Genomic DNA, 8,811 nt, shown 5'->3' with positions numbered 1-8,811 from the left:
TGTGTTTGACTATATATATAAATGCTGTATTTCCTCTTCTCCTCACCCATCAAACGCTCTCTTACTTAATCTATATTAGTCGTCCACTTTCCAACATTTTCATTGCTCATACTTAATTCTATCATCAGATCTCTCTATCTATCTTGCAGGTATACAAATTTATATATCTTTTAGCTATTCTCTTCAGATTAACTTACTTCTCTTCACTCTCTCTATTTCTATATTTAGAAGTAACTGAAAGAATACTTTAATATCTGCATGCTGTTTAAACCACCTGCAAATTAACACAATCATATTATTGCATGCAAAAGAAAAGCAGCATATCATTATGTGGAAGCTGAAGATTGCAGAAGGTGGCAATGATCCATACATTTACAGCACAAACAACTTTGTGGGAAGGCAAACATGGGAGTTTGATCCTGAAGCAGGGACTCCTGAGGAGCGAGCTGAGGTTGAAGCTGCTCGTCAAAAATTCTACAAAATCGGTTTCAGGTCAAGCCCAGTGGTGATATTCTCTGGCGAATGCAGGTATTGGTGCCCATCATTTATTTCTATTCTGTTTATATTTGCACTTGTGTCTCTCTTCATTTCTCTTTTCCTTTACACAATTCATCTCCTTTTCAGATGATAAGTCCATCTTGCATCGATATTACTTTTTTCATAGGATGAAGCTGAAACTGTCTTAATTTGGCACTATATATATATATATTTTGTTTTAATCACAGATGTGGGTTTAAAATAAGTAACCATTATTATTGATTTATCATAGCAACACTACAAAAAAGGAAGGTAAAGTTAACCATCTAAAATAATTAATTACACCAGTAATCCCGGTTATACTAATTAACCTGAAGTTGCTATATGATTCACATATCATTTTTTTATAGAAAATTTTTACATATGGTATCTGTATATATAATTAACTACGTAATTATATTCCATTCATAAATTATATAAGATAAGGTTTTAAATATTATCATCTTGAAAATAGAAGATAAACTCATATTACCCAATCATGTATTACTTTGTAAATTTGTTTGCCATTTTCCCACATATGTGACATTACTGTTAATTTCCGGGAAATGGCCATCAAGAACATCGTTATTTATTAGCAATAGTAAGAACAAGAGACGAGTTTGTGGCAGAAAGTTCATAGAAAGTTATGTTATTGGGGGTCTCCGACTGTTTTGTCATTTTCAGAGAAGGTAAAAGATCAATAACTTGTTAAGCTAAAAGATGGAAGAATTAAAGCTTCACTTTAAAAAATTATGAGTTACTTTACATGTAGCTAATACATACGAACTCAAGCCAACCTCTATCTCATTCACGCTGATTTTGTTTCCCCATTATTTTCGGTCCATTCTTCTTAGATGACATTCACAAACCTCCATTTTCAAATGTCAATTAACCAATCATGTTAATACAATCTCTAGCTTTGTATTTTATGTCCAATCCGTCTTGCTCATCACCACGTAAATATGTATTTGTTTATTGAATAATTAATTTTCCGTTCTGAAAAATTTCAGTTTCTTCGGGAGAAAAATTTCAAACAAACAATCCCAGCTGTAAAGGTGGAGGATGGAGAAGAAATAACGTATGAAACAGCCACAGTCTCGTTGAGGAGGGGGGTCCATTTCTTCTCTGCTTTGCAAGCCTCCGACGGCCATTGGCCAGCTGAAAATGCTGGTCCTTTGTTTTTCCTTCCTCCATTGGTAATTAGATAGTACACTGTTTGTTTACAACAGTATCTGAAATTTTTATTAATTACATGTATCTAAAAAGAATTGCCCATATGCAGGTGATGTGCACCTATATAACGGGGCATCTTGACAGTGTATTTCCAGCAGAGCATAAGAAGGAAATCCTTCGATACATATATTATCATCAGAATGAAGATGGTGGGTGGGGATTACATATTGAAGGCCATAGCACCATGTTTTGTACGGCTTTCAGCTACATCTGCATGCGTATCCTTGGAGAAGGACCTGATGGCGGCGAAGATAATGCTTGTGCTAGAGCTCGAAAATGGATCCTTGATCGTGGTGGTGTCACTCACATTCCTTCTTGGGGAAAGACTTGGCTTTCGGTAACCACATCACTCTATCTATATATTAACTTCATTAATATGTCATCAATGCATATGCATTAATTTATCTTTTATCTGTCGTAGATACTTGGTGTGTTCAATTGGTCTGGAAGCAACCCAATGCCTCCTGAATTTTGGATCCTTCCATCATTTCTTCCAATGCATCCAGGTTAGTTTTGCATCATTTTGGATTAAGATTTTGATATTAATTGTTTATTTATTGGTTTATAAGTTTGATTCTTCACAAATGCAGCCAAAATGTGGTGTTACTGTCGCATGGTGTACATGCCAATGTCATATTTATATGGCAAGAAATTTGTTGGCCCAATTACTTCTCTCATTCTACAACTGAGGGAAGAGCTCTACATTCAACCTTACAATCAAGTTAATTGGGGGAAAGTACGCCATTTATGTGCCAAGGTGAGGTTATAATTGTTCACAGACATATATATATATGCTTGCTATTTGTGTTCCTTTCTTAATAGTTAATATATATATAAAATTGAAAATTGTTATAATTGCAGGAGGATCTTTACTATCCCCACCCTTTGATTCAAGATTTGATTTGGGACTGTCTATATATATTCTCTGAGCCTTTTCTTACACATTGGCCTTTCAACAAGTTGATAAGAGAGAGAGCACTTCAAGTAACAATGAAGCACATTCATTATGAAGATGAGAATAGTCGGTACATTACCATTGGATGTGTGGAAAAGGTCAAATTGCAATTCACTAGATATGCAAATGCATCATTTCTTTTATTCTGTGTATCCATCTATCTAATTCTTTTGATTGAATTATATATACACAGGTGTTATGCATGCTAGCTTGTTGGGTTGAAGATCCAAATGGAGATTATTTCAAGAAGCATCTAGCTAGGATTCCAGATTTCTTATGGGTTGGTGAAGATGGAATGAAGATGCAGGTAAATAATTAATTAATTAATCAATTAGTGTATATCACCGAATTCAATGAAGTCTAGTTTTGATTTAGCATTGATGAATTAATTCCATTGTTACAAATGAAGTCTAGTTTTGATTTAGCATTGATGAATTAATTCCATTGTTACAAATGCAGAGTTTTGGAAGCCAGGAGTGGGATATTGGTTTTGCTATTCAAGCTTTGCTTGCTAGTAATCTCACTGATGAAATAGGGCCTGTACTCAAGAGAGGACACGAATTTATCAAAGCATCTCAGGTAATTTAACATTTAATAAACCAAACATTAGTTCCATTGAATTTTCCTTAGAGTTAATGATTTTACATTTTATTTGTAAATTAAGGTGAAGGACAATCCTTCTGGTGACTTCAAGAGAATGTATCGACATATTTCTAAGGGATCCTGGACTTTCTCTGATGGGGATCATGGATGGCAACTTTCTGATTGTACTGCTGAAGGTTTGAAGGTATTTATAAACTTATTCATAAAATTATTGACCAAACAAAGAAAAGTTATTTATTTATTTTCTTGTATCTCACCGTAGATATATATTGTCTCTCATTTTGTTTAGTGTTGCCTGTTTTTCTCAATGATGCCACCCGAAATCGTTGGGGAGAAAATGGAACCTGAGAGGTTATATGATTCTGTTAATATCATATTATCATTACAGGTACACATATATCATTAAGTTCTCAAACAAATTTTCTCATGCATACATTTCAAGGTTATATATGTTTTATGTTTTTAAATCAGAACAATAATTCAAAGCTCCATTTTTTGACTCCCTACAGAGCAAAAATGGAGGTGTCGTCGGCTGGGAGCCAGCTGTAGCCCAAGAATGGTTGGAAGTAAGTTTTTGAATCTACATATTGATATGACTTTGCTGTGTTAAATATTTCTAATTAGTTTGTATGACAAATATATTAATGACTGGCACTTACGATGTATTTTGGCTTCAGTTGTTGAATCCTACTGAATTTTTAATGGACATAGTGATTGAGCATGAATATGTTGAGTGCACCTCATCAGCTATGCAAGCTTTAGTTTTGTTTAAAGAATTATATCCAGGACACAGAAAGAGAGAGATTGAAAATTTCATCACAAAAGCAGTTGGCTACTTGGAAAAAGTTCAATTGTCTGATGGTTCATGGTAAAATTAATTATTATTAAGTTTCTTAAAGAACATATGCTTGATACATATTTTTTCATTGACTATATTTATACATATATAGGTATGGAGATTGGGGAGTCTGCTTCATATATGGTACTTGGTTTGCACTCGGAGGACTGGCAATAGCTGGCAAAACTTACAACAATTCTGTAACTGTGCGTAGAGGTGTTGATTTTCTTCTTAAATCACAGAGAGAGGATGGTGGTTGGGGCGAGAGTTATCGTTCTTGCCCAGAAAAGGTATATATTTGTGTCAATTGATTTCTTACTGTATTACAACGTACTAAACATATGTACTAATTTGTTGTCCTGGGTATTTAGAAATACATACCTCTCAAAGGAAACAGGTCAAATTTAGTTCACACTGCATGGGCTATAATGGGTTTAATTCATGGTGGACAGGTTAGTTTCAATAAACCGCTAAAAAAATTATATTTTCACGTTTAAGCACCAGGATAAATTTTGTACTATTTATGTTTTTATGTGATTGTTCTTTGGATTATCAGGCAGAAAGAGACCCAACTCCTATTCACCGTGCAGCTAAGTTGATAATTAATTCTCAGCTAGAAGATGGTGATTTTCCCCAACAGGTACAGTTAAAGGAAATGAAAAAATGGGCACATGTTAAGTTCAAATGTTTCAATAAATAATTATTGAATAAATGATGTAATGCTTGCAGGAAATTACAGGAGTGTTTAAAAAGAACTGCATGTTACATTACGCAGTGTATAGAAATATTCACCCATTGTGGGCTCTTGCTGAATACCGAAGGAGGGTTTCGCTGCCTTTCCAAGACTAATGTTCAAGGAAATCAATACAGAAGCAAGTTAATTACTGTTGGAAAATTGGCTCTCTAGATCCCGCATTACATCAGTCTTTTTAGGTTCAGTTACGTCTTTTAAGTTTCTTCTGGTACTCATAACTTTCTTCCCATATACTTTGCATCAGAGAAAGTGAGCAATCTTTTCGAAGTGGATCTGGTGTTGATTCGACCCAAAGCTCAATCCATCTCGACGAATTGAGGATGCCAATGTGAAATTGAAATTTTCCTTTCATTATCTAATTCAATTAAAGTGTATTATTACGCGCATCTATTTCGAATGTATAAATAGATATATATTTATGCATATTATTATGTGATTGGATATTACTTTATCTTTAATTCAAAATAATCTAATTACATAATAACATCCATATGTGTATATCTATCTGTGTACCAAAATTAAGGACGCATAGTTTTTTTTTTTTTGTTAATTAAAACATATTAAATACAAATTGGAATAATATATAACAAAATAAAAATGCATCCCTATGGCATGGTGCATGCCTTTCCGACAGTTAGAATTTAATCGAATCTAATCAATTACAAAATTTTACAATAATATTAGTATTATGTCATATTGACATTATTGTACTTGTTTAACCGGATTGTTGAATCATGACCTTGTACAAGTTGATTCAATGATTAGCTTAAATCAATTTAAAACTTTTGAACTAGATTGGTCATTAGGTCTTGATCGAACTGATTGAATCAATTGTTTCGGTTTGAGTTTTGAAATAGAGGAAGTCAGAAGCATGTGGTCTTCATTCTTATCTTCAAATCTCCACAAAATCCAAAAATAGAAAAAAGCGCTAAATTTATGAAGACGAAAAACATTATTTCCTGAAGTTAATGTAGCATACCAACTTTGTAAAATGTGTTTCAAAGTTGATTTGAATAGGAGAATATAACTATTCAGGCGTGGCAAAGTACATAAGCTTCCCAATTAAGGTTTAAATATTATTATTATTATTAACTGTAATTTGGCAGTCTTAAACTCTTGATAATAACAAATACTCCATTTGATTTGTGGAAACATTGGGAAAAAAATAAATTAAAATGTACAGAGAGAAAGCTAGATTTATCTTCTTGTATTGGTATCTTTCATAAGCAACAAGAGCTTAGATAGCTTTTGTTTAGTCTGTACATTTTTAATTCTTTTATTTTATTATACCTTTTAAGCCAAATTTTTAACTTCGTATCAGTTTTATCCTCGTGCTTAATCTTAGAATTTTAACTTCTTAAACTTGAATGAAATCAGACTCGAACTCAAGTTAGAAATTATGCATTCCATGGTTAGTTCGAATTTGGATTGAATTCACACATGGTTCATGGTTCTTGCAGCATAAATGTTTACCTATAAACATCTGTTGTTGAAAAGAGAAAATAAAAATCTCACAAGGACAAAGAAAAGAGGCAAATGTGTGCACAATCACATGGAATTGCTTCCTGTAACAAGTTAATATCGTACTATTAAGATCTCGATAAGAAAACTACCTTTAAAATTTGCTACGTTGGGAAGGCGTAATCTTGATGACAAGTCCAAGGAAGACATCATCATCCATAGGTATATGGAATAGAAGTGAACAGTATTGTCAACAAAGCAAAAGCTATTCCATGGAATGAATGAGATGGCTAACAAAATAATTTTATTCCAGTATTAAATTATACAGTTCTTCTACAAAAATTTGAACAGATTGAAAAGCACACCCCATGAAAAAAATTAGAAAAAATCACCGGGGATAAAAAACCCAGTGTTAGGTTCTTTCTATGCCTCTTCATATACAACCAAACGCTGCAATTTATACTGCAACTTGTTTCTCGTACAAATTTTAATGAGAAGGCTCATCCACTTGACTTTGCCAACAGCTTCCATACGCTTAACATTCCGATTCCATCACCGGTGAAAATGAGGCCATCAGGACTAATCTGAATGTCTCTGACTTCATGTTTTGACAATATCCTCGCCCTCTCAGTGAACTTATGCCAAATAAAGGTTGCAATTTGTTAGCCAAAAGGAAACATATATGTCAGCTAGTAAATTATTCTTATACATTAAAGAAGATACTCACGATGGTAAATCATATAGGTGAACAGAATTATCGTTACAAGCGCATAACAATACTGGTTGTCCAGAATCATTCAACCCACAAAGCGCAGGCACACCCTGTAGCAAACATATTACAAGAATACAATCAATTAATGAACTAAAACATCAAAGCTACTAAAGCCACAGAGAAGGAAAAAGATGGAAAGTGGGAGGTGGTATATTTTTATTAAATCCTAAAACTATAATGCATCACATATAATAGACCTGGCAGCAAACATACAAAGTAGGAACTAGAGTAAAGAAGCGTAACAGTTCAAGTGTGGAAACAAATGCACATACAAGCAAAATCATACAGTAGAAAAAGAAATGATTACGAAACCACATACATGTTTTTAGTTGTGTATAGGTTACTTCCAAGTTGCCTCCTGCAACACCCCAAACTTTTATAGTCTGGTCCAATGAACAGGATAACAAAAATTGATCCCAGCATAGAAGAGACATTGGTGCATCAGTATGACCATCTAGTGTCATAATAGACTGTAGAGTGTCAAGATCCCAAATCTAGTTTAAGAAAGGAAGACAAGAGAGAGAGATTAGCACATCAGGAAATATGTATAACTAAAATACAAGTTAAACAAAAGTTCAACATCAGATGCATGTTAAAATAAAATTTTAAATAGAACGCATCAGCTCAATGCCATGATGTATGCTCCAAAATGAAAAGAGTAAAAGCATCAGCCCAGAACCCAAAGAAAAAATCAATAACAAGAAAAATAAATTATCCCTATCAGAATCCCATGTTAATTATATCTATCATTTTGCAAATGTATAAAAGTATAAAAATATCAATTATTATATAAAATTTAATCTATTTTTAATCTGTAAAGGTTAATGCGTATCCTCTGAAATATAAGAGATTGATCAGTGAAAACTACTATGAAATCCACTATAAACAGAGAGAAATAAGATGAAGGATACTTTTAGAATGAAAAATATCATTTGCTTAAAACGGTAAAAGTTAAGAATTGTTGCCGAAAAAGGTTTATGTGATAAATCGGCTGTCTATTTTAATTAATTTCCCATTTGGTTATCGATAGGACATGAAATGTTAAAAAACCAATACATAGACTGTTGTATATGCATCACTCCGATTAGCATTTAAAATTATTCAATAATTTAATCGGACTAATTTTTGAATTAAAAATTATATAAAAAAAAGATTATTTGAAAAACTGATTCATATACTAATTTAAAAATATAAAAAAATCGATTTGTCAGTTCAGTTATTGGTCTGTCTAATTTTCAAAATCGATTAACTGAACCAAATCAAATTTAAAAAAAGTTGAATAAAGAATTAATAAAATATTGAACATATTTTCAAAAAAATTGAAAAAGATAAAATAGAATAATTCTTTAAAAAGACTCCCACGATATCAAACAAATAAATTATCATAGTATTTCCAATTATTTGACTTTTATTTTTCCTTTTGGCCGAAGGACTTATTCTCACCCAAAGTATTTCTTTTTTTCAAATTCTTACTCTTTAACTTGGAAAATTTATCAACTCACCCATAGACAATTAAGTATGTTAGTTTTAAAGATAAAATCATCATTTTATCTATAATATTAAAAATAAACTAAAATTTCATCTCTTTTCTCTCTTTAAACTCTAAAACCTAACAATTTTTTATTATACCAAGTTTTAAAAAATAATATTTGCCTCCATAAGGTTTAGTTTTAATTCTC

At 32.3% G+C, this 8,811-nt stretch overlaps 1 long non-coding RNA gene and 1 pseudogene across 1 annotated transcript; one reads left to right on the top strand and one right to left on the bottom strand.

Moving 5' to 3' along the window:
* LOC123213301 lies at positions 1-5,370 on the top strand (annotated as a pseudogene).
* A 1,446-nt stretch (positions 5,371-6,816) lies between these two features.
* LOC123215125 lies at positions 6,817-7,814 on the bottom strand. The gene is made up of 3 exons (XR_006501954.1): positions 7,452-7,814; positions 7,088-7,182; positions 6,817-6,995 (listed from the first exon to the last, which is right to left on the bottom strand). It is a non-coding gene; the product is annotated as an uncharacterized LOC123215125 (long non-coding RNA).
* Positions 7,815-8,811: the final 997 nt, after the last annotated feature.

The sequence above is a fragment of the Mangifera indica genome, chromosome 4 (assembly GCF_011075055.1).
Source record: "Mangifera indica cultivar Alphonso chromosome 4, CATAS_Mindica_2.1, whole genome shotgun sequence".
NCBI classification, from domain to species: domain Eukaryota; kingdom Viridiplantae; phylum Streptophyta; class Magnoliopsida; order Sapindales; family Anacardiaceae; genus Mangifera; species Mangifera indica.
Note: the sequence above shows the minus strand (reverse complement) of the source record. Positions and strands in the feature narration are given on the sequence as shown.